The 25,273-nt window shown below is 41.4% G+C and overlaps 1 protein-coding gene across 7 annotated transcripts in view; it reads left to right on the top strand.

Annotated features, from left to right (window-relative positions):
• Nucleotides 1–25,273, top strand: part of GATAD2A (GATA zinc finger domain containing 2A) — a 71,933-nt gene that overhangs the window by 15,235 nt on the left and 31,425 nt on the right. For 5 of the 7 annotated variants that reach the window (XM_062596142.1, XM_062596144.1, XM_062596143.1 and 2 more), the window contains exons 1-2: nt 57–164; nt 20,017–20,091. The gene's annotated coding sequence lies outside the window, so the exon portion shown is untranslated. Of the gene's footprint in view, nt 1–56; nt 165–20,016; nt 20,092–25,273 lie in introns of those variants that run through there. The other 2 variants (XM_062596139.1, XM_062596140.1) reach the window with 2 other exon arrangements.

Raw genomic sequence — 25,273 nt, 5'->3', positions numbered from 1 at the left:
GCGCATTATTTGGCAAGGGGAGCCGCGGCGGAGAGGATTAGCTGGGGATCCCTGGCGGCGCGGAAAAAGGGGGCGAAGCGGCGCGGGGGCAGCGAGCCGGCAGCTGGGGAGCGGGGTCGGCGGCGCCCGGATGCGCGGGGGCCGGCGCGGAGGTGCCCCGGAGCGTAAGTTCACAGCTTAAAAGTTCTCGTTGGGCTTATTGTCTTGGGGGAGGGAGGAGGAGGAGGAGGAACGGGTTATTTGCAAAAGGAAGCTGCTGGGGATGTGTGTTTGCTCCGCGGGAAGTTCCGGGAATGCCCCCAAACATGCAGGGATTAAGGGCAGCCCTTGTTAACCTGGGAAAAGTGCAAAGTCCTGTTGTCCGGCCGCTGGAATTGTGCTGGGTCTCAGCCTCGAGGCTGATCTATTTATTAATCCCCGGGAGGGAAGTAGTTTCGTACCCTCGCGTGCGGCGGGGGGCGGGAGGAGGGGGCACCGGGAAGCTGGGCTTCCCGGGTTCATCCTCCGCCGTAAACGAAAAGTTTTTTTTTTTTTTTTTTTTTTTTGTTTTGTTTTTTTTTTTTGCGGAACGGCTCGTCCCCGAAACGCAGGTACGAAGCGGGTCTGCAAACGCGTCCGGCCGGGGGGAGGCAGGTTGCGTTTGCAGCGTGAATTATTGCCGGCTTTTGTTTAGCTTTAGAAAGGGAGCCTCCGACGCGTTTGTTTCGGAAAGTTGTTACGGGCTTTCCGCCGTGCCTCCTTCCTCTTCCTCCTCCTCCTCCTCCACCATCGCTCCCGGTGCCGGCTCGGGGCGGGCGGGAGGGGGGCGCCCCGGCGCGGCGCTGCCCCGGCGCCGCCGAGCGCAGCGGCGCCGCCGAGCGGAGCGCAGCGGCGCCGCCGCGGGCCCCCGCGCCGGGGGGCGAGCGGCCGCCCCGGGCAGCCCCCGCCGTGGCACTGGCCCGGCTGGCGGCCAGGCCCGGCCCGTGTCACAATAAAAGTCCCCGCCCGGCCTTGCTGCTGCTCAAGGTGCAGCGGGGCTGCGCCCCCCGCCCGGCCAAAGCCCGCCAGCCCCCCCCCCTCCTTCCCCCCGCCGCCCCCCGCAATGCAGCGAGTGGATGCACAGCTGCCGCCCTCCCGATTTTGCGTGTGTAATGGGATTATTGTCTGCGAGCCGGCCTCGGCGAGGGCTGGAGGTGAGGGCTCGGCTCGGCGCCCTGCCCGGTGGCTCTCTGCGCTCGTGCCCCGAGTTCTCCATGTTTGCACGTTCCTTAGTCGTGCAAGCGGTGCGGGAAGGGCTTCGGGGCTGGGCGAAATTGAGCCGCGTTTGTGGTAGTCGGTAAGAAGTTACACTGCCCCAGTGCATGCTCCTGGGTATCCGAGGATTATTATTGCTATATTATTTGTGGAGAAACTGAGGCAACGACTTAAAACTACTTAGCATTCATTATTCATTTTGAACATCCAAGCAAGGCGAGTACTTAAGTTAGAATGTGCGTACTTACTTCTCTAGAACATCTGCTTGCTTTTTTTTTTTCCTTTTAGACTCTTTGTGTCTTAGGTTTTGCTTTCACTTGTCTTTTTCTAGCTACCCTGTGCTCTTCCATTTTTGTACTTCATAGAGTAAACTCCCCAAGTTTACTCCCCTTGCTCCCCAAGACAGACATTCCTAAGGCGATGAGTACAGTATTGACTGTCACAGAGGACTGATTTGCAGACATGGCACTAATTCTTGTTTCCAGCTTCCTTTACAGGTGTCCAGCTTTCATGTTTCTCTCTTGTCTGTCTGTAAATGCAGCTGGAAGAAAGTAGAGGTAGCAGAGCTGCCTGTTAGAGACTATTATACAGGAAGTGAAAAAAAAGAAGAGGGGCCTTTGGGAGTAAGTGACGTGCCAGTAGATTGGAAGCTGCCATACATCACTAAGAGAAGAGAATGAAACCCGCTTTCGTTCTAGACAAACTATTGACCACAGTTTCAAATGAAAGGAACCATAGATAGGAAGAAGCAGGAACATGAGAGACATGCAGTTAGAGAAGAGGACCAGATGGTAGAGGACCTGAAGCAGGAGATTAAAGAAGAAAGTAAGAAATAAAAGAACACGTAGAAGTGATGAAACGTATTGTTTTTCTGTGCAAGTGAATTGTGCAGTGGCCTCCGGGGTGTTGTGTTGTCATGCACGTGAGGTCTGTGGCCCTGGCTCTGTTAAGGAGTGGTCTGTCCCACCAAATCTTGGGAATGTACCTGCTGGGATCCCGCGGCAGTGATATCGCAGTGACACCTGCTGGTGTGGGACCGCACGGATACAGATAAACCCTTGAGCTCTATAAGCGGGGATTGCGCTGTGAGCTTTGTGGAGAAAACCTGCTTGTTGGAGAGAAGGCGGCATTTAAACCCGAATGCCTCCTTGCAGCTATTACAGACTATGACACTTACGGAACTAAGTATTCCTGCACATCACGCTTCATTACTCGCTGTTTGCATAGCGTTCTGTGTGTCTGGATTGTGAAGCGTAAAACAAAAAGGGGGTGTTACATCCTGAAGGCATTAAGGCTCTAAGGTTAAGTGTCTCGAATAGGATCACAAAATAAGTTACAAGATTGGAAATTGCTTTTTTTTCTTTTTTACCTTTTTTTTTCTCCTGATTTTAAAATTGGGAGGACTGCATGGCTTGGCACACAATACTTAGGTTGTAAAAGCTAACCACTGTAAATGTTATCTATGGGTTAGCCACAGGCTGATCTTTTTTCTCACTCTTACCTGGAAAAAGACTGAATGTGCTGCATTTGTGTGCCCTGATGGAGTTGTGTGTCAGTGTGAAGGACCAAGTCCTGTGTCTGAAGTAAAAACTTAACCACCTTGCTGAGTTTCATTGGCAGGAGAGAGTTGTTTCTCTGTGATCACTTGCTAACTTCCAGTGAAGTGGAATGGAGAGACCTGAAAATATTTCTCCTTCCTTAGAGGCAGAAGCACAGAAGAGCAGCTAATACCATTTCTAGCAATGTTACATAGTCCTCTCATGAGGTTACATCAATACCTGATGATGCAACACTGTTGGCATAGCATGCTGGGCCAGTATGCTAATATTGTAACTTAATGTAGCTGTAGTATGACCTTTTTGTAGTAATTACAGGCCAGCAGTCATATATGGAGCTGTATAAAATTGTTGGTTTAAACTCAGATAGTCCTAGTGTGTCATACCATGTTTCTGAGGCTTACAGAAGGCACAGTGATGGATTTCAACTGCTTCTTCAGACAGACAGCTGCGTGTGTATGTAACAGTTGGTTCTTCTAGAGACCTCTCTGTATGGACTAAGATTTGAACTGGAATTATCCCTTTGCTGTCAAAGGAACTATAACTGTGGAAGGAACTCCTGGCTTACTGTCTTATGGTCTTACACGTCTATTTCTGGGTGTGCTCTTCGTTAGCCCTACTGATTTGTGTAGGACGTAAGCACTCTTATTCTCTGCCAGCAGTGATGGTGCTCTGCCCCTTTCTAGAACAAGGAGAAGATGGCAAAGATGTTTGGGGTAAAATTAAAGAAAGTCAAATCCCAACATCTTTTGGATCGTGCTGAAAGCGTTTTAAAGATAAAGTTTAAAAATCATTCTGGTGTGATGAGGCCATATTTGAGATCATCTTAGGTTTTAGTTGCACCTCTTGAAGTGGTATCCATGTTGCGAAGTCCCTGGCCAGTTGCCAAGCAGCCAAAAGTCATAGTATCTCATACAAGAAATTTGGAAGGACAGAATTGACATGGTGACTATAATGGTCAACAAAGTTCAAGTTTTCTGCTTGGATAGAAGAGCAGTCATTATAGGTATAATAAGTTCTGAGCAGAAAATGCTGTGTTGTGGAATATAAATTCGGAATGTTTTCACTCATGTTTTGAACTACAAACTTTTAGATGCGATACATAGATATTATTCACTGATAGTAGTTGCTAAGGGTTATTGTGAACTTAAAAATTCAAATCTTTGAGCTTCAGAGCTCTTGTTTGTTTTTATTAATACTTATGCACTTATGAACTATAAGCTCTTTCTCAGGCTTAAGTTATCTTTGATGTTTGCTGTTTCTTACTGCAGCGCTTTGAGGGGAGAATTGTTATGTGCTTATTTTGCTTATGTTTCACAAAATACTGTGCATCGGGTTCATATAACTTGGAGGTAGAAAGTTTTATGTTCTTACAGAGTTCCTGCACAGGTAGATTAGCACACGTGTAGCGGCTTTTGTTCTTGAGTATAGATACTGACCATATGGTTTGCTGGACAAAAATGCTTGGAGCATTCAGTTTGTGCATTCCACTTTTGAACTGTAGTATGTATGCTGGGCTTTCATTACAAAGTAAAAGAAAAATGAACAGCACTCATGAGCTGTTTCTTTAACTTGCTGCTGTGGGGTTTTATTGCTCTTCATAGAACGACCAGCAATTACAGAGCCCAGTTATAGGCACTTGCTGACTTCTAATTTATTTCCTTTTCAATAATAATCTAATTAACGTAGAATAATCAACTGTTTTTTGTTTGTGTGTGTTTGTTTTTCTCCTCTCTCTCCAAATGCTTCTGGAGACTGTGGTATCCGAAAATATGGTAGACTTATTTTTAGACTTAGGAAAGTAACATTTGCTTTTGTGTAATACTGTTCATGTTTGAAGTATCGCAGAATACTGTCTGTAGACCAATATGTGAAGTTATATGTAGTTAGCACATCTTCTTGATTGAAAGAAGTGATAGATGAGCACTCCTTCCTCTTTGCCCATCACTGCAAAAAATACACATCGGGAGAAGAACATAACATTGATAGACTAGAAAATACCAGGACTGCCATTCAAGCATATTCTTCTTTGAAAGTCGGTTCTTGATTGTTCTGCCAGGCTGTCCCTGCTCTCCCTGTACTATGAACATTGCTTGTTTTAGATTTGTGCTGTTAAAACTTACAAGCTAGAGTTTGGTATCTTATATATAGATAATCTTAATTCTGCTTATTTATGCACTCATATTTTGATTGACTGGTTTAAAGACTCACTTGAGATCCTTCGTTTGCATTTTTTAAGGCACTTCTCCCCTTCTCCCCCCTCCCCTTGCTTCTGTATTTCTGTGGCATCCCTTTACATGGGGATAGGACAGCTGTTGAATGTTTTGACCCTCATTCAGTTAGTAATTCCTGCTTTATTTCTAATGCACAACCCAGCACCTGGAATTTACAAATCTTTAGTTTATTTTTTGATACTTTCTAGTCACTTAGCACTACTCAGTCTGGATGCCCTTGGTGCACTAGTGAACTTTGCAGTGAGATTAATTATATGTCCATTTTCAGGTGAGGAAACTGAGAGCGAATTACCCGAAGGAAGCATTATAGGATAGTGACAGAACAAAGGTTAAGGTTTATTAAAATGCAGTTTCCTATGTTGGCTTTTTGTTGTTCAGCACTTCTCCTTTTCCTTTCCCCCACCCTTTTCCAGACTGCATAGACTTCTGAAGGTGCTGGTATTTCTAGCTTTCATTGTCTATAATTGCATTTTTGGTATTTGTCGTCTTAGTGCGTCAGGTCTTGGGAGCCTTCAGGAGAGCAGCGTCATGACTCTCACTTCATGAGCATGGCTTATTCTCTTCACAAGTGATGAGGAGATCCTTTGGAAAAAAGAAATATGATTAGTCCACTTGTGATACAAACGCTTAATGTATATATATGGGATAAATTCAAGGTTTAACTAGAAAACTGTGTCCATCTCTATCTAACTTCTGATGCATTGACTCTTCAGCAAAAATGTTACTGTTGTATCAGCATGTTGAAGTAAGGCAGAAAATGGAAAACTTTACTGTGTGTAACTGTTCAAATCCTACCAATAATAAAGACGAGGAATGAAAAAGGCACTGGTACACAAATACTTCAACTTTGCAACCTGAGCTCAGGATAGTACCTATTGGCAGTGTATCTGTGTAAAACTGGTGCTTTTAGGTCTAGTGCAGCTTGGAGGTATGGTAACTGGATTCCAGGCTCTTTCTTCCTGTTACTGCATCTTGAAAAGCATGCTGCTCGGGGCCGGCTAAGGCCCTGAGCTGGGGCAGCTTGTTCTTGCTTTTTTGTCTTTGCTCTTCCTGAAGGACAAGTTTATATCGCCTTGGATAAGTTGCTGAAACCTCTCCATGCATGGGTTACTCCATCTGCAAAATGGGTATAATTATGTGTTACAAAGGAAGTACACAAAACGTACCTTGTAACGATTCCCTTTAGTCTTATTTAAATTATGGTCTTCCTTGGCTTATAACTCTGTGAAATGGCTTAACTCACATCCTGTCACTTTACAAATGAGAATTACTGGTAGAAGAGAAGATCAGTGGACTTACCTTGCTAACTGCAATGGTCAGTTTGTTATATCAGGAAATACAGATCCAGCAGAGTAAAATTTAACAGCCTGTCACACACACTGAAGCCAGACAAATAAGGGTTAGGAGCATCACATGTTTAACATGGAGTTTGGCAAATCCCTAGACCAAGGGACATAATTAGTTTTCCTCTGTCTCTTATATTCATTAATTCAAGACTTCATGTCTTGGTAGTTGATGTACTTTAGTCGGATGAATTCTTCAGACTCCGTAGAATTACGTTCTTCTGTATGTCCTGACTGGTTGATTGGTCGGGCTAGATCGTCTCCGCTAGCCAGAACACTGAGTGTATGAATCTGTAGTATGTTTTTAACCAAGACTTCCGGATGCTTGTGACCAAGCATGTTTATTGTGTGTTATATTTTTAAAAAGTCTCAATTTCAGGAGGCCGTTTCTCCTCCCACCAATGTCCTTTCTGAAAAAAAAAAAAAAAGATCCAGAGAGGCCTTCGGAAGCATGACGCAACTTCCTGGCAGGCTAGTGGAGTTCCTGGGTTTCTGTGCTGGCTCTTTAATGCAAGGTTGCTTGTCAGCCACTCCCTTTGACTTCTACTTTGTATACGAAACAAACACATATACAGATTGAGACCGGACAGGTGTCGTTTGCCGATTTAGAGTTCTTCTGAAGCTTGGTCAGGTGATGGTAGCATTAGGCAAAATATATTAAGTAATTCTGTGCCTAAAAAATGTTGAGTCTTGATACGCTCTAGGATTCAAGTAAGCAAATCTCATTTTGGTATCAAAGAACTTTGTAAAACACACATCTTTGAGTTCATCTCAGACTGTTCTGTTGGTATTCCTTCTTACTAAATTATGTTTCTGACTTTTTGATTTGTTATGTTTTTGACTTTTTGCTTCTGATGAGTGAGTTAAGCACTTCAGATTGTGTTCAATCTACTCCCTGTGTTTTCTTTCCCTCTCTCCCTCTCTTCATTTCCCCCCTTCTTCTTGCCCAAAAGAACAAACAAAATTATCTGCCTTCTGGAAAAGTAAGGGAGTTCTTGTCACTGTTTCCAGGTAACCTTGCAGGTAAGGTAGTTTGGGGACAGGATTTTGAGAACAGGAGTTTGAGACTTGTCTCTTCAGTGAATCGGCAGGGTTGACATTCCAGATAATTTTTGCATTAAAATAAAGCTCTCCCTGAAAGGCTTTACTGCTGCCATGTTTGGCAGAGGAGTTGGTCTCCAATTCCCTTTAACGATTATGAGGTGACTAATAACTTCAGTACAGCTTCCTTGCTAATTTACGGTGCCCTGTAGTGAACTCTGCTTAGAGTGAGGGGATCAGTGTATAACTAACCAAATCAGATGACGACACGTAAGGCATCAAAACCTGAAGATCTCCATCTTTTGGGTTTGGTGCCTTATGCATCACCTTCTGCTTTGGGTTTATTCCTGGGTAAACTTGAACCAAAATAAGTTCAGACGTGTACCCAGCCTTGTTCTGCTTGGTCCTGGTAGCTGCACACTGGTGGCCTCAGCGGCGCCAAGGCCTCTATCAGGAAGCACAGTAAGGCGCTTCCAGTCATCCATGACAATATGTGCTTTTTGTTGCCCTCGCCCCGACAGTGTGAATGGGAGCTGGAGGAATGGGAACAACAACAACAAAAAAAAGGCCTATAGAAGAGCACTCCCACCAGGCAGGAGATGAGCCCTGATATGAAACAAACACTATTCCTCACTCCCCCTCCAGTATTTTCAACCGAATATAAATGGATATTTACTAACTCAAATCAGATACCTGAAGAAGTGTTTAAAATACCCAGTAACAAATAAGGCTATGTATTTTCTTCTTTTTTGGAATCCCTCAAGTGAAAATCATTCATGAATGTTTAACTGTATAAATAATGTGGATAGCTCTAGCAGGGAGCATAGGAATACTTATTCTACCTTACCTCCCGTAAAAAGGTTCAGCTGTCTGTTATTACATTTACTAATTCTTTAGCAGTAAATTTTGTTACTCAAAGTAAGTTAATCACAAAAGTGGGTAATGACAACTTCTCAGAATGGTAGGTGTCACCTTGAATGAAAAGATTCTGATTTCTGTTTTGTTTTTAGGTTAAGTTTGTGTAGGAGACCAGATGAAGAGTGCAGTGATAGGTTATGTAAGTAAGAATGAGCTATCTCTAGGCAGCTTACTCTTTCCCCGTCCTCTGTTAAATATCCAAAATAAACAAGAGGTTTAAGATGAGCGCTTTGTATATGAGATGGTAGTTGCTTGGAGTGGAGAGAATAAAGCATTATTTTGCAGCTCTCAGTGGAGAAGAAGCTTTCATTATGTTTTCAGTTAGTGTTGAAATTGATTCGAACGTGATTTTTCTTGTTCGCTTTGGGGTACAGATAGATGATTTTGGTACCTATCTGACTATACAAGTTACCATTCAAGTAAAACCTTTTTTTTTTTTCTTTAATCTAGTAAAACATTCCTGATTGAGTGATGGTGGTTAACTTGTTTATCTTTTCCTAACTCAATCTAGGTACAGAAATTCTTGTGAATGTTAGCTGCTTAAACTACATCTCCAGTACACTACACAGTTACCCTGTGGCTGAAAACAGTTAACAGCAGCAGATTTTCTTAAAGCAATATTGGAAATGCTCATAATGTTGTTGGAATAAACCATGTCCAGCAACATTATGGAATGCCATTGGAAAATAGGGAGTCATAACTGCAGCAGCAGTAAAGTCACTTTTGTGACTGCTTTGAGGGGAAAGAATTGCTGAAGGTCATCAGTAATTGAGTTTTTCTTAGTTTGATTTACACTACAAATGTTGAAGACTTTCCAGATATTAAAATTAGTCAAAAAATTGCATTTTTAGGTTTCATGCTAATGCTTATTTACCTATTGCTGTAATGACCACTATGTTCATTTGCTGAACTAGCCATGTGATCACTAGCTTTGAGATGCTTGCAAGAATTAGAGGAAGTAAACTGAAGGCATTCGTATTTAATAGGATCTTAGAAATTCCTGTCTTCAAAAGAATTAGGTACTGCAGTTGTGTGTGTGTGTGTCTAATGTTACAGTATATGCAAACACGTGAACCACATTCAGTTTCATATACAACATAAATCTACAATTTTCTGTTTTTCACTGTGTAATAATAAAATCACCTGTCTGCTAATGGTGGACACAGTATTTGTATGACACTGTAGGATTCTGTTGAGTATGGACTTTCCACTTTACTTTCTGCTTTAAAGAAAAAAAAAAAAGCCTTACAGATACAGACTGAGTCAGAAGTATTCTTTAAAAGCAAGTGTCTAGTTTCAGATGACAAAGTCTTGTTAAGTGTTGGAAGAACTTGGTATTTTATGTGTTTTATAGTAAAACCTTTTGCTTTTGTTTGTCTTCTATACATGAAGGGTATATGGTACAGGTTCCTTCAATCTGTTGCTCGAGTATGGGTTGTACTTGTGAACAGTTGAGTATAGTCTGTGGGCATATATGCAATAGAAAAAAGTGCGCCTTTAGTGCCTTAATTAACTCTATAAATGGGACATAGATTCATGTTTTAAGCCTTTTTTAAAAAAAATCAGATTTACTTATGTAGACATGGTGAAAAAGATGACATCCATAACATCTTTCCTGTACCTGTTCTTGAAAATACATGATACTGCGAAGAGAGTTCATTGGCCCATAAGGTGTTGCTTTTTCAGAAAGGGAATGTAGGTGACACTCTGAATAAAACTTGAAGGATAATCTTGGCATAACTTTAAGTAGCACAGCTCTAGAATAATCCAGGTTCTTATTTTCATCAAATCTATGCTCCAAGACAGTAGGTAGCATTTATAGTTAAGGACGACACTAAATTCATGAAAGGTTGCTTGTGCCCGGGGCTGTCACGGATCTGGGTGCCATAATGGTATGCTTAAAAAAGGTCAGACGTGAAGATCACCAAGAGAAGCTTCTTGATTGTTACAGCAACAGGTTGCAATGTATTCTGCAAATACCCTTTGTGGGAAAGTTGATGAATAGTCAAGAAAGAAACCATATTAATCAGCAACTTAGAATAACAGGCAGAAAGCAACCGTGTCTTTGGGGATGGTCTGATATACAGTACCCGTGAGCGTGTGAAGTGTTTTGTGGCTGGAAAGGCTTTGGCAGGTGCTAAAGGACGTATGCTTTTTGCTTGACATCTCCAGATGAATATTTCAAGACTGATCATGCGCTTCTCTACACTATGGGAAAGCTGGCATCCAGGAGGCACAGTTCACTTTCAAACTTGTTGCATGTCATCTTTATTCCATTAGTAAGCGCTGAAGGCATTTCAGATTCTTCTGCTTTTTCTCCTTCCGTTAAGTAAAGCTGTCATAGAAGGATGTATTAATTTCTTTCGTTGGATCAAAATTGTTTTTTAAATCTGAAGATAATGACTTAACAAGCAGCCAGGACTTTAGTTGATGGAAGAGAAAGTCTGAATTCAATGTTACTCATCTCCTAAATCTATTTACTTTCTGCTTGTTCTGTGTCAAAGGACCCTTACAGGTTTGTTACTAGTGGTTAGGCTTGCTCAAGATAAGATCTGCACCCTCCAACACCACCACCACCATCCCACCTGCGGTCCGATGGGTGACAACGACACTTTTGTTTCCTTTTGACTTATAACTGCAGGACCAAGGGCTAAACATCTTGGCCTGCAGCCTCCCTTGTTTTTAATGCAGAATTGGTTATGTGCAAGTGTGGCTTGTGATGTTCAGTGTGTAGTACCGCTTTTGATCTCAGGCAGGGGGATGCACTATGCATCCAGATCGAGTTTTGTGTTCCGAGGCCTCTGAATTAATGATGGTGGCTGTGCTCGGCTTCCCCTGTAAATAGGTGTGGCCCCTGGGTTCCTGCCAAGCTGCCATTTCGCTCCCTTATTTGGATTTCTGAACAGTGCCAGTCTCTAAACACACCTTCAGTTACGTTTTTAAATAATATAGTTGAGGAAACTAGAATTGCTACTGCAAAATTATTAGCTTATGGGTTATTAATGTACTCCTACAGCTGAGATTAAGAACACATGTCATTAGTGCAAGATGGTGTCTTGATTTTTTTTTTTTTTAATCTTACTGCTATGTTTCAAGTATCTGATGCTGAAGCCAGGTGGACACAAAATAAATTATTCAGAAGGAATCAAACACTTCTTTCTGTTAAATGGAGAAAGAAGGCAAAACATTATATATTTTAGTTGATGCCAGGTTGCCCAGTTAAAGTCACTGGCACTTTGCAAGCACAAACTACTTGCAGAACATGGGCGAAGTCTCACCGCAGCAGTGCGCCTTGGTGGGGGAGATGAAAGGAAGCCCCCAAGAAACATGACGAATCCAAAGGCACATCATACTTGATGGAATTAAGACCCATTTTTTCCACCAGACGTAGAAATAACAATTTACCACCTGCTTTTCTTCCTGCTGCCCTTGCTTTGGACGCTACCGCTTGTTTTAGCCTACCTCTCCCCCCATGGGAGATACGGAGCTTTCCATTTCTTTGCCTTGGAGCTGCCAGGCGCCCTGCGAAAGAGGTGGTGAATTCACACACAGCTCTCTTCCCATGCTTAATACTTGGCCAAACAGCCCTGCAAATGCATTTCCTAATGCTGCCTCCTACCTCTTCTGTCAAAATTATTAAATACTTCTGAAAATAGAAGATAGTAATTCAAGTTCTTGAAAAACGTGTTTATGCAATTATCCATAGAGACCTGCGCTGTTAGGCTGATGAGAGAATACTTTCGTTAACACCAGTTCATTGCAACCGCTCGTTGTAGAGAATAGTTGGACAGGTCCAGTCACCTTGAATGAAAGGTGGAGCTTGTCTGTTTTGTAGTGTCGGAAGTCGCAAAAACAGTGTTGTTGGCCTACATAATGAATATTTTGCTGATAGGACCCTTTCGTACACGCCCAGTAGTACATGGCCCTGGGTGAGGATCAATATAGTTGTCCATGAATATAGAATAACTGAACTGTGCTATGTAAAAAAAAAAAAAAAAAAAAAATCCAAACCAAAAATCTTAAATCTATTTTTAGTTCTTGGTGTTCTCTCATTTTGCTTAGCAGTAGATACTATAATTCCTCTTAAAATAGACACTATTTTATTCACGTCTGCTACTTAGTTATTGTCTCTAACATGCAGGGTGTTGTTGTTGTTATTGCAAGTCAGCCTCTTGCTAAGATTTTGATTTAATGAGTCAAGTCTACCCATACAGTAATTATGAAGATTCACTTGGATAGATGTGAAACAGATGTATAAAATTGTTTGGACTTAGACCTGGTTCTTTTGAAGATCCAGTGCAATTTACTCAGTGGTTTCTTCATTTCTCTGGCTTCCCATTCTCTTATTTGCTTAAAAAAATAATGAAAAGAGATACTTCTGTAACTATATCACAGTTTAAAATACTAATTGTAGAATTAACAATGCAAATATTCTTTGCTATTACACAAGTCAGTACTTCCTTTAGTCAAGGACTTTCCTAAATCCTTGTCATACCTCTTTGTTCCTTTGAGTGAGAACATAAAATTGCTTAGCTGCTTCTATACAAGGGAATAACCTGTCAAAACCAGAGCAAATTAGCCAAATAGTTCAAACAAAATTGGTTTACCCAAAGAGAGTTAACCTTAACTTCATCTAAAAATACCAGCTTTTGTTATTCATTTTATAACATTTTTCTTCATTTTATGAAATTTAAGTGTCTTAGAGCTGCTTCCTCTGGACTTTTGGGGGAATTGGTTTTTCATAGGTTTGGAGAAGCTACGTGTCCCCCGTCCCCCTCCCATCTCAAGACATATATTGTATTATGAGTGAAAAGCAAGCTGCATGCTTGCTTCTGCTAGAGCCCGTAGTGGTGCAACCCTAGACAATCATGGGTGTTTCTATTCATGAGTAGCCAACCAAATCATGATCTGGGTATTTTGAGCCTGCCCGATCTTCTGAATCAACCTGCAAAGAAATGCACTCCATTTTGTGCTGACTTAGGACTCTGCACAGTGTTAGTCAGTGTTGCATTTTTCTATGTAGCATCTGTAAACTCTGTTGCATTTGCTGTGTACGCTTGAGCTTTGTAAGCTGCTGACCAGGACAGTAGTAATTGGGTATAGCAGGCTCTGGTTACAGAAAGCCAGATTTCAAGGTCTTGAGTAGCAAGCTTCCTGGAAGAAAAAAATTCCAGTTAGTGTGTGTGTGTGTGTGTGTGTGTGTGTGTTTGTTTTTCCCTCAACTGCACTATTGGAACCTCTTTATCTGTGAATCTTTCAGGTGTCCACACTTGATTGAATTCTGGATAATCTCAGCAAAAGCTAGGTAGATGGATTAAAACGGTTGCTTGTTTGGAGAGGGAGGAAGGAGTTTGGTAATGTAAGTACCACTGAGATATTCCTGATGAGAAATAGGAGAAATCAAAATGCGTTTGCACTTTGGTGTCAAAACAATAATGTTTTGATTTCAACAGATTAGATTATACCAGTGATTTTTAAAAGGCTCAGCTTGGATTTTCTGGAGAAAACATATTCTGTGACTTCATATTTTCCTGTACTGGAGTATGTGAGTAGTAGGATTTGAGAGGAACAGAGCTGACTCCAGCTCTGGTAGGTTAAAGATCTGTGTGGAGTGCTTTACAGATAGTGGACTATACTGTCTACCAGATCCAAAGGAAAGACAGTGCTTCTCCTTGAAGGCCTATATGCATTTCCACATGATTTGGCAGCCCTTGTCACTTGGCATCCAATAGAGAGTAAATGCTGGAAAATAATCATTCTCCAAAGAATGAATGTGCTGAGGTGACATGCTTGAAGAGCAGCTGTTGCCAGTAAATAATCTTTCTATATCTGAATTTCTGCTGTTGTCTCAAATGATTCCCTAGCCTGCTGGCAAAGCCTATGATCCCCCTACTATGGGTTGGCTTAAATAAAGGGTTACTGTTGGTTTTCCTGCCCCTCGAATGCGGCTGTTGATCTGAAGGCTGTAAGTATAAATACTATTGATGACTTGGAGGGGGAGGTGCGTGTTATCTCTGGTGTTTCTGGAGTCAGTGGTGAGACTCTTAATTTATAAAAGGTTTTATTTGGAATCTGACTTTTATACAATGATGTGATAGCAGTAGTATTAATGTGTATCTGAAAGGAGCTTTTTTCCTTCCTAAAGCTACAAGGTGGGGCAGCTAAAACTGAATCCTGTGCATGCAAGATGTTTCAGATACTTTGAGCCTGAACCTTTGGGCACATGGAAGAAGTTAGAAAGCAATTTTTTGAATATTTGGTGTACTGTCAACATATGTCAGGTACTAAGTGGATCAGGACATTTGTAAAAAGCTAGAGGAGTGCCCTTCTGTGCCATGATGATCACTTGCACTGTATTAATGCACGCACAGTATCTAGCACTTCCCTCTAATGACTCTTTCTACTATTCTGTTGAGGGGGGGCTGGATTTTTTGTAGCATAGAAAAATGTTTTCAAATGATATTTTGATATAGAGCATGTGCTTGAAAAGTCAATTTGGTGCTCTTATGAGAGCTTTGAGTTCTCCTTTTAGGCCTGTGCTTTGCACATCTTCGTCCTATATTCAAAAATGTTCATGGAAGTAAGGCCTGAACAAATGTGTCAGAAGCTAGCCCCTTGTGTGTCAATATTTAAATTGAAATGTGACTCCTTTTTCTGCTGACCAATTCACTCGGCCTTCCAAAAAGTACAGAAGTTTTCTTATCTCAGTTGTTTGAGGAGATACGTACAGCAGTAATCCCAAACTATGGTACCTGTGTCATAGTTTCCATGCCAGGAAACTTGTAGAATCCATAGCCTATTGTATTCTGAAAATATTTTATTTTTTAAACCTTATTTTGCATGTAAAATCTTTTTTTGTACTTTCACTGGATTCTTTTTTTTTTTTTTTTTTTAGCTAGTGGTGATAGGTTTCAGTAATGTTCCTAAAAATGCAGTCCCTAGTGTTCTGATCTATGATTTTCTTTTCTTCTATATAATGGTTATGAAACTTCATTAAGTGACGAAGTAGGCTGTAAAAAAAACCGTAGATCTGATTTCTGTTCTGCCAGTGAGATCTGGTGTGTTAGAAAAAGATAAGGTGCCTGTTTAATTTCTTGAATATTTTGCTTATTATACTCTAAAATTCTGATCTATCAGAATGAGAACCAAGAGCCCTTTCGAATGAAAAGTTAAACCGTTGAAAGCAGTTCTAAGGTAGTAAGTTGTTTTTCTGAACTGAACAGTGAGTGCTGCTGCGCTGCCGCCTTCGCCCTCTTCCCTGGCTGGGTTCAGCACGGAGGTGTTCGGGGGCTCGGCACGTGCAGCTTGCTCGCCTCCTTTCGGAGGGTTTTGGGAGAGGTGATCAGGAGGTTACCATCTGAAACTGAGAAAGTGTGGTATTAGTTAAAGTGGAAGGTTCGCTTTGAAAATAGCAACTGAAGACTTATTTTCTTGAGCTGTTCTGGAGCCGACAGGGGACCCGCCGGCGGAGCGGCGCGAGGCAGGGCAGGGGCTGCCCGCGCAGCCTCCCTCCGTGCTCCCGGCCAACAGCGCCGGTAAGCCAGCGCCCGGATGAGTGCAACTCGCTTGTCAGACCCCACACTGATACTCCTCTGTAGTGACTCTTTCTCTGATAGAAGCAGTGTTAGAACCTACTAGCTGCTGTTTAGAGTTTCACTTCTGAGTATTAACTGTTTAATTCCCTGCCTCTTCACGTGAGAGTCCTTGAATAGATGCTTAAAAATAACCCTTCCAGAATCCTCTTACAACCCCTTTAACCTTTTTTCCTCAGCGATGTTTGCTGTGAAAACGACCTTCCCATCCCACAGATGTGGGCACAGGAGAAAGCCGAGCTGCACAGTAAGCTCGGCGTCTCGCTCGCGGCCGCGGAGGGAACCTGTGCGAGAGCCAGAACTGGATCTCGCCCCGTGGCGCGTGTTGCCTCCCCAGACAGTTTGTTGCCAACAGTCTGTTGGATTTCAGTGGAAACTTCCACAGGCTGAATGTGGGTCAGTGCTCTGGACATGGCCCTAGTCCCTCGCAGTGAACATCTTGCGGCAGTGAAACGGTTAAACTGCTGTTCTAGTGTCCTCGCAAGATGAAAACTATTTTAGTCCCATGACACTAGCACTATGGGAGTTTAATGCTACAGTTCATTAAAAATGGAGGCTGGCTAGAACCTCAGCAAAATGATTCAGTAACTTAGACTTTCCATGTTTGCAACAAATTGGAAGGAATGATTTTACTTAATGTTGAGCTTGTTCGAAATCCTGAAAAATTCTGATGTGAAGTTGCTGCTGAGCCAATTTGAGTAACTATATTCCTGTCTATTGGGGCAGGCTTCGAAAAATGCAGGCTGTCTCAGAGCCAGGGATACCTTGTGTTTCATCCTCAAGAGAAAACCGAATGGGTTTCACGTGGGGCCCAAGGGGAGGCTGCCCCGTGCAGTGGGGATCCAGCGCAGAGCCGATGCCTGGATGATCCTCCCCCCCGACCGCTACCTTTACTAGGGCAGTTCAGCAATATCCTTGAGTGAGGCAGAATGATTCCTTTTTTTCCCTGCCATATTACAACTTGTGGCTTTCTGCTTATTGCAATAGTGTCCTAACTACCAATTATTCAGGTTGTGTATTAGTTCTTGTTAGTAATCTGATCTATAGTATCCTACGTGTATTACTTTTTGTAATCTTTTCATTTAAAAGTCTGGGCGAAGTGCTTGAAAAGCAGCATGGCAACACTGCAGAGTCTTTAGGTGTTTTGCTTTCTGTCATTTTTACAGCTCTGTTGAATCCTTGGGAAGGCCTTGAAGTAGCAGTAGCAATGGTTTACAATTGGCTACTAATTAGAAAGGCATTGGACTAATAGGATGAGCTATAATTAGTAAGGCCTACCCTCTAGGTGGCTAATCAGGCCCCAGAACACAGTTGCATATCCATTTATTGAGTTTCTATATCTGCACTTTTGTAGCAATTTGTTTAACCTATTGGAACCTTTAGATTACTTAAAATAGTCAAACAGACAGGATGTACCAGGCACAATCTTACGGCTTTTGGAACAAGATGACCTCCGAGCTTGTTGGAGTTTATTTGGTCAATAGGCTAATGTCTGATCTGCAGATGGGACACGTCAGGAGAAGCATGATACTTCAGCAGTCTTTTTCCTGTGTGCAGAGAGGAGGACTAGTTGCCGAGCAGTTGTCCTGCCTCTGGACAAAAGAAAATAGTTCTGAAACTTTTTGAGGAGGGAAATGACTCAGAATTCTTGGTGGCTTAGCAGAAATAAGAGGCCAAGCTTCCAAGGAGTTGTCTTGGCAGCCAATGTGCATCAATTACTGTGCTCCACCTACAGTCCAGCGCTGGTGAGTCTGCCCCAAAAGCTGATACCGGTTTCGCGTCCATGTGCACAGCACTGTGAAATATTTGCAGCTGAAATTATGGTTATCTTAGCGTTCACTTTGTGCTGTATAAAAGCAGGCTATGTGATAAGCAGGGGGAGGAGTTTGACTAAGTTTGTGCTGCTGACGCAGGTAATTGCCGATTCAGTAGTATGGCAAAAGCAGTTGTTTGGTTTTGTTTTTTTTTTTTTAAGCATTTTCTAACTGACCAGTGAACACTCATTGGCAGGTTCTTCCCTCAGTGTTTTCACAGAGAGGAAAAAGGAATGTTTGAGTCTCAAACATTGTATATGCAGGATTACAAAATGATTTTTGTAAAGCCAAAACAAGTGTGAGCAAACCGAACACATTCTAGAATCCATGCTCTTTATTACGGATTTTTCTTCTGCATCCTGCCCTTACCCACCTCCTCCTTTCCCTTCAAAATAACAAGCAGAAGGGAGTGGGATCCTGTGACAGAACAATAAAACCAAAGAATCTTCCTGTTTTGTTTTCTATTAATTTAGAGATAACTGATATTATCTTCACCTCTGTGTATTTTCTTCCAGTCTGAGTCAAGCTCTGCTAACATCAGCCCTTTAACTGCAGCAGAAATGAGCCGTTCTGAAGGAGCATGTTCATGTGTTCATCTGTTTTAATGTGCTCTCCTGTAGGAAAAGACTTCCCTAAGAAGTCATCCCCAGCCCCCCCCCCCCCACACACACACATTTTATGTGCGACTTCATGGAAACTTCCACTGGGAACTGTGGTGTATTCTCAGATGTGACCAGTAACGTGGAGACAATTAATTTCATCCATGTTACGGAGTGTGGATGGTGGTGGTATCCCACCGAAACCTGCAGTTGGTTTTAGGCAGTATTTTCAGGTTGGCTCTAAGACTTGGTCTGATGTCCTTTAAGTAAAAACACAGAATTGTCACTGAAGAGCTGAGCTGAGTGTATGTATGAGCGTGCACATGACTGCGGTGTCGGTTCCGGAGCCAGCTCTCTTCATTTGCATCTCTGAATGTTACTGATGAAATAGAAATTAAGATCTAGGTTACTTTCATGTCGTAACTTCTCAGTGTGAGGCTGTTAGCTATGTGATGCTACATAGTGAAAATTAAGAGTAAGATTTGCTGGAGTGCACGCTTTGGACAGAAGAGGTAGAGAGGAAAGCAGCCTAAGAACAGGCTGTCTCATCAGGCAGCAAGAAGACCTTGAGCTGTATAGCTAAGTACAAAGACTTCTCAATTTGATTTTTGTCCTCAAGAAATTGTTCAAGCTACAAGTCTTTTCTGCCATTAACAGTTTCATGTCATTAGGCCCTTGTAGTCTAAACTGCCAGAGTCTAGCTTGCTGGACAAATACTGCCTTGTTTGCTGCATCTCACTAACTTGTCTCAGCTATTAAAATGCTGCTGCAGTGGGTCTGCTGGTTTGCTGGACACAATAAAAGCTGAAAGCAACTGAAAACTTTTATGAAGCGAGACATTTATTTTTATTAGTGTTTGTCTTTTAAACAGCATGCTTCTTTAGCTAGTGTCACAGTCTATTTGGGGAGGTGGGACCAAGTTTCTTTTTAAAGATGTGTCTTCAGTTAGTGTTCTGCTACATGCATATATGACCCTATACTGCTTTTGTCCAGCTACGTAAAATGGGGAGGTTGGAACAGTCACTGTTCCAAGACTTGCCTAGAGCAAGCTCCTGTGGTACTAGCCATTAGGATAAATGCAGAAGTTGGGTCTTTTCTGCCTCAAGGGAAACGGTCTGTTAGAAATTGGAATATTGGTTCCAGCAGGTGTTTGGATCAAACCACGTTTAATCGAAAAGCAGTTGGTTTCTTCCTGAATGTCAATGTAAGATGCAAAAAATAAAACAAAATGGAGTAGCAAATACAGTAACAGAAATATTTTTGTGAGTGCTGCTTTTTTTTATTATTATTATTATTAATCTGAAAGCATTTGAATACAGGCCTAATCTGTAATTCCTCTCCAAATAATAGGATATGGTCTTGTGATCTTTCAAACAGGTAGCTAAGTTTAAAGATTGCTGTCACATGCATGAGCATTTTTCAGATGAAGGTGTCAAGAATTGCCATATCAGAGCAGTTAGTGTGGATTTTTTCCCTAACATTAACAGTGTTTGACTCTTCTCTCCCTGTTCAGATACAAGTTGGCAATGGGTAAAACTACTACTTTTCTTGCAAGCTTGCGAAAGTAAAACTTCAATGATTACGTGAACAATATTTTTCAGAAAGATTTCTGGTTTTGATGGGGCTTTCATCAATCTCCCAGGTAGTCCAACCAAAGCATACTAACCTACTTGTCTTTCCCCTCAGGATCTTTGTTGCAATCACTTTCAGCCACCAGGACTGGACAGGATTCCACTTGGAACCCATGAACTTCACTGACAGGTAAGGACTTCCTAACAAGAGTGTCTGATGTAGTAATCTCTAATGTGGCATAGACATTTTCAACCCCATCACAGATTTGTTAATAAAAAACGCAGAGGTGCAGTAGGAGAGGTGCAATCATCTTGCTGTTTTTGCACCTCTGCTCCTGTCTTGTGCAGGATGATGAGGAAGGTCTGTAGTAGAGCTCAGAGACTGAACTTGGATCTGGATTCAGTTCCTGCATCTTAGTCAAAAGTCGCCTTTCACTTAACTGTTAATCAACACTCCAAAGTAGGTAAATCTCCCGAGCTTACAAATGGACAAACAGAGAAGTTTCACTTCCTTTTAACCAGGCATTCACAACAGCTGCACAATATTTTCGGTCTTGAATAAGATGAGAAGTACAAAGCAAGAGCATAAAAATTTTTCCCTTGAGAATTTTGTATATTTTGATTATTTGCACAACCCCCAAAAGAAAAATTGTGAATGAAAATGAAATTTCTACAGATACTTTTTTAGCTCTGACAGTGATAGAGTGGTGTGGCTAGAAGTCCTGCAGTGGAAAATAGTCTTGAGCAGCTATTCTGTGTGTAGTGATACTCACCTACCTCACTGTAGTATCAAATGAAGTTTATTATAAATAAGAGTTTAACGGTTTAGCCAACAATTCTCCAAAATGTGTTGCCAAGGCTGAAGTGATCTAGTTTAAGGATTTCTGGTCTTCAGTTTTCTTTCAGTTTCTGTTTTTCTGGTGCAAGTGTTGATGTGTCTGCTCATAAATTTACAAATTTGATTTACTGTGATTCACCAGGCTCAACTTCAGAACTATGCTGTGGTGCAAGCCTTAATCACTGCTGCTTTTGGGGGGTAACTGTTTCTTGCCTACGTTCCAAAATCTGTGCGAAGTTGTGCTTTGGAGTTTGGAGGGGAAGAATGATCCTTGGCAGTGCAACTTCCAAAGTTTAAATGTGCAATGACTTTTTTTTGCCATGTTTCACAAGACCAAAAGATTAGATGGAATTGTAGAAAAACAGCCTTGTTAATGAAATCAATCAGAGATGAAGGAATGGGAGTAACAGTGAGAGAATAGCTGTATCACTTTTACACTTAGATATCTTGAACATACTCATAGAAGTTTCTTGATCTGCTTTCCTGTTCAGTGAGTTATCACCATGAAATACTTGAAAAATATAACTCTGAAGTTCTAGTATTTATACCCATCCCTATCTTATTTTATTCCAATTCAACTTTTTATCCAAATGCTGCTTTTATGGACAGTGATTGAAACTGGTATTTAACTGATATTCTACACTAAGGAATCTCCGTGATTTTTTTGGTAATACAAAGCCCAGACATAAGTCATTAGCAGACTTCCTGCCCAGTAGTTTCTAGACAAAAATAGATGCATAAAACTTGGGGGAGAATTCAGGTCAAAAAATTCCTTGTTTAGTGGCTGTAAGTAGTACCTTCTGCATACACCTCTTTAAACCCAATTAAGTGGATCTTAGAATTAATAAAGTTTTAAAGTTTTATAAGACTTAGGATGTTATCTGGTAAATCAGAAAATTCCTTGATGGTTGAGAATCTTTCTTTGGGTACACTGTACTTTGTATCTACTTACACTAACATCCTTAATGAACTTACTGAGGTTGTAAAGAATATATACATGTATAAACATGAATCTGAAGTGTGGTGCTTCTTGTAGGGAAGTGATGCTAAACCCAGTTCAGATAGCCTGTGTGCAGAGAAAGCCTGCCTACTCGGAAACTTTTTAAAATACAAAAAAACAAAGAATCACCTATGTTATAATATGCATAGCATGTGGTGCTGAAAAAGCTGATTGTTGTTGTGACTAAGTATCTAAAGATATTAATTTTGCTGTTCTTGCATTAAAATAAATGAACCAACCTAGATCCCTTTTCTAATAAGAAGCATACATTTAATGAGAGGAGGGGGGAGGATTTGATTGCAGTCTGCAATGCTGTTATTTAGTATTAGAATCTGCACACATCAAATAAAAGTTTAAATAAAATTATAGTGATTTATAAGTGAAAGGTTTTATTTTTGAGTCAAACTCTGGATAAACAGGTTTTAATCACTAGTTAATGTCTGTGAGGGTGGATGTGACTAGAGAATCTGAACCTTAGGAAAGATCACATCTGTATTGCTAGGTTGAAGTCAAGCCATATGTTTCTGATAATAGCTGGTCTCTTTTCCTTCTTCTTTTGAAAAAGTCCCTTTGCTGTGAGCAACTAAATGATAAAGAGGTTAGCTTAAATAAGTGTAAAGATGGTGACCTTATTAAAAGGTTGCTTTTTTTTCCTAATAAAATGATTTTGACTTTATTATTCCTCTTTAGCTGCCTCCTATGGGAGGTTAGTAGAATTCCCCTGGCCAGCTCAGAGATGACAGAACTAACTCCATAGCGAACTGTCTAGCTCATTCCTGAAAACTCTAGTTATGAATCACTATCAGAGAACACGAGAAAAAAACTGTTACCACTTTGCAGGGCAAACTGAGGAATCTGTGTCATCGTGGCAGAACTGGGAAGTGGCTTTTTTGTTTTGGTTTGGTTTTGATATTTTAGGCTGGATATGCTGACGAGAGAATAGCAACACTAGTAAAAGATATTTAGGTGAAAAACTTGTTATTTTTGTGCAAGTTTTTTCTTAAAAATTACTTTTTAATAATTCTTACTCTAAGATCACCTTGACATTGAACACTTCTGAAGCTGGTACAAAAACAGAGAAAAATTGCAGATGGTGTTTGCAGTTAATAGCCATTTTACATTTACACAGCTATGCAACAGATATAATCTATATGGCACATAGTTTTCTGTTAAGAATTGTGAACTCTTTCCTTGATACGCAGACTGCTTGGACAGTGATTAGACCGTAGACTCCTGTGGTCAATGGAGCTGAACTGTCTCTGTCACAGTAGTGATTTTTGAGATGAGTTCGTGCCAGTATCGTGGAGAGAGCAGTGTGATGACTCTATTAATGCAGTGGGACTTCAGCTACCGAAGTCTCATTTGTGTCCAAATACAGAACTCCACGTTTGTGGAGTTCAGAGCTTGACTTGAAGATGTTTCTACGGATGTTTGTCTGTTAATTTTAGTAAATATTTAGGCGAAGTGAGGCTGAATTGCTTCCTATTGCACGCCGGACTGCGAGCACTGGCATTGTGGGCACAGTGTTTATATTAAAGCTGCCTCCTGTTGCCTGGTCACTCTGATGAAAATAAAAGCAGCTTCTGCAAGATGCAGACCAAGGTGTAGAATGAGTTGCTGTAGGTGCTTACCTCAAAAGCTAAGCAACAGGAATCGAAGTGGGGCTATTGTAGCTGATTTTAGGTCAGATTAGTACTCTGAGACCCCAAATTTTCACTGTTTTTCTTTAGAAATTCATTGGGCTGGTATCCCTGTAATGTTTTGCTACTGAAATCTGCTGGTGGATCTTTCATGTGCTGCCTGCAAGTACGCTCACTGCTGTCACCTCCCTAGCAGAGAACTTTCTTCTCTGCTCTCTTTAAAAATGTATCATAGATGACAAAGATGAAACTTTCGTGGGCTCTTTCTGCTTTTAACTGCAAGTATTTACCAATCCTAAACAGGATCCCTTATTCTGCTCTCAAAGCTTAAAGGGGAAAAGAAAAAAATAACAGAAAAGAATCCACGGCCCAGAAGGCGCTGTGGTTTCCTGGCGGGGCCGGTGCGAGCACATGCAGCTCAGCACCGTGGGAGCGCGGCACGGGAAGGGTTAAGGTCTGCCATTTTGTTATGTAACACCCTTAATGGACATATCAGTGAATGGCACCAAAATGGCAGGGCTTAACCCTTCGTGGGCTGCGGTGCCTCTCAGGCGCCCAGGGGCTGGGAGGTGCCTCCTGCCTGGCGGGCACTGCTTTCCCAGGGGCTTGGGGGCAAAGCAGCAAACTGGCTGCTGAGCAGTTACTCTGCCCTTGTCATTGCAACTGAAGGAGAACTTCAGCATTTTAATTCTTCCTATTTAAGTCTTATGGTATGGAAATGATGGCTAACGTAGAAAACGAATCAACCTACCTCTGGCTGCTATCAATTCTCCTTATTGCATTAATAGGAAAAGGAATGGATTTTCAGTTGTCCAGTTGAATTCAGTTGTGGGATTTTTTTTTTGTCAACCCACAAAATAACCAGTGTTCTTATCCTACTATAGTTAAGATAGTTTATTCTTTAAAAAACAGCCAGTTCTTACTTTAGAAAGACAAAGTTTCTCCTAAAAAATCTATGTGGCAAGGACAGGAACTCCTCTGTGTGTGTGTGTGTGTGTGTGTGTGTGTATGCACATATTACTATGCACACACGTGTGTGTGCACCATACACACTCACACATGCTTATATATAAAACTTTTAATATGACCTTTTTCAGCACGTCTCACTTCTGGCTTAGGTAACAATGAACATACAAAAAGAAAAAAAATACTTATTGCAGAACAAAAAATTAGGCTTGGTTGAAGCAATGCCTTGTCATTGCTACCTCTTGCATCCTACTAAGAGAACTGAATTCCTAGGCATCGCGGGGAGGGGTGTGTGGCGGATCCCGAGGCAGCTGTGCACGCTGCTGACTGCACGGGCTGCTCTGCAAGGAGGCCGTCTCCGTAGCACATCCGAGTCTGATGCGCTGACGGGGAGCGACTGCTCAAAGTCAGTAAATTAATTTTGATCAATTACACATAGCAAATATCTAAAGTGATCTATTAATATTTTTCACTGTGAGGCATTAACTTGAACATGTCTTAACCTCCACATCTCCTCTTTGGTAAAATTATTTTTTTCTTCTTCTTCTTTCCACTTTCACTGTAAAAGTTTCCAGATTAGGGTGGGGAAGAGGATTGTTGATCGTTGTTTTTGGCTACCAAAAAAAGCAAATAGCGTGTTGCTGGATTGTTTAGTGTGTGTGGCTGTAGTCAGATTCAAAACCTTCTATAGATCGTCTGTTTTGAAGCAGTATCTGCTGGTAGTGCTCATCAGAAATGTTAATAGATTCTAGCAGAGTCAGAATATAATTCTAGCTCTAATCCACTTTATTTCAAGCTACTCAGTTGCACTAGAAAAGTATACCTAACTGCTTTTCTATGATAAAATCACTTGCAGTTTGTATAAAGAAGTCATAATTCATAAATGGGAGAGGAGAGAAGAGGTAACACAAACTGTTTTGAATGTGTG

The sequence above is a fragment of the Rhea pennata genome, chromosome 27, assembly GCF_028389875.1.
Source record: "Rhea pennata isolate bPtePen1 chromosome 27, bPtePen1.pri, whole genome shotgun sequence".
Classification (NCBI taxonomy): domain Eukaryota; kingdom Metazoa; phylum Chordata; class Aves; order Rheiformes; family Rheidae; genus Rhea; species Rhea pennata.
The sequence above is the reverse complement of the archived record's forward strand: the minus strand, read 5'-3'. Positions and strand labels throughout refer to the sequence as shown.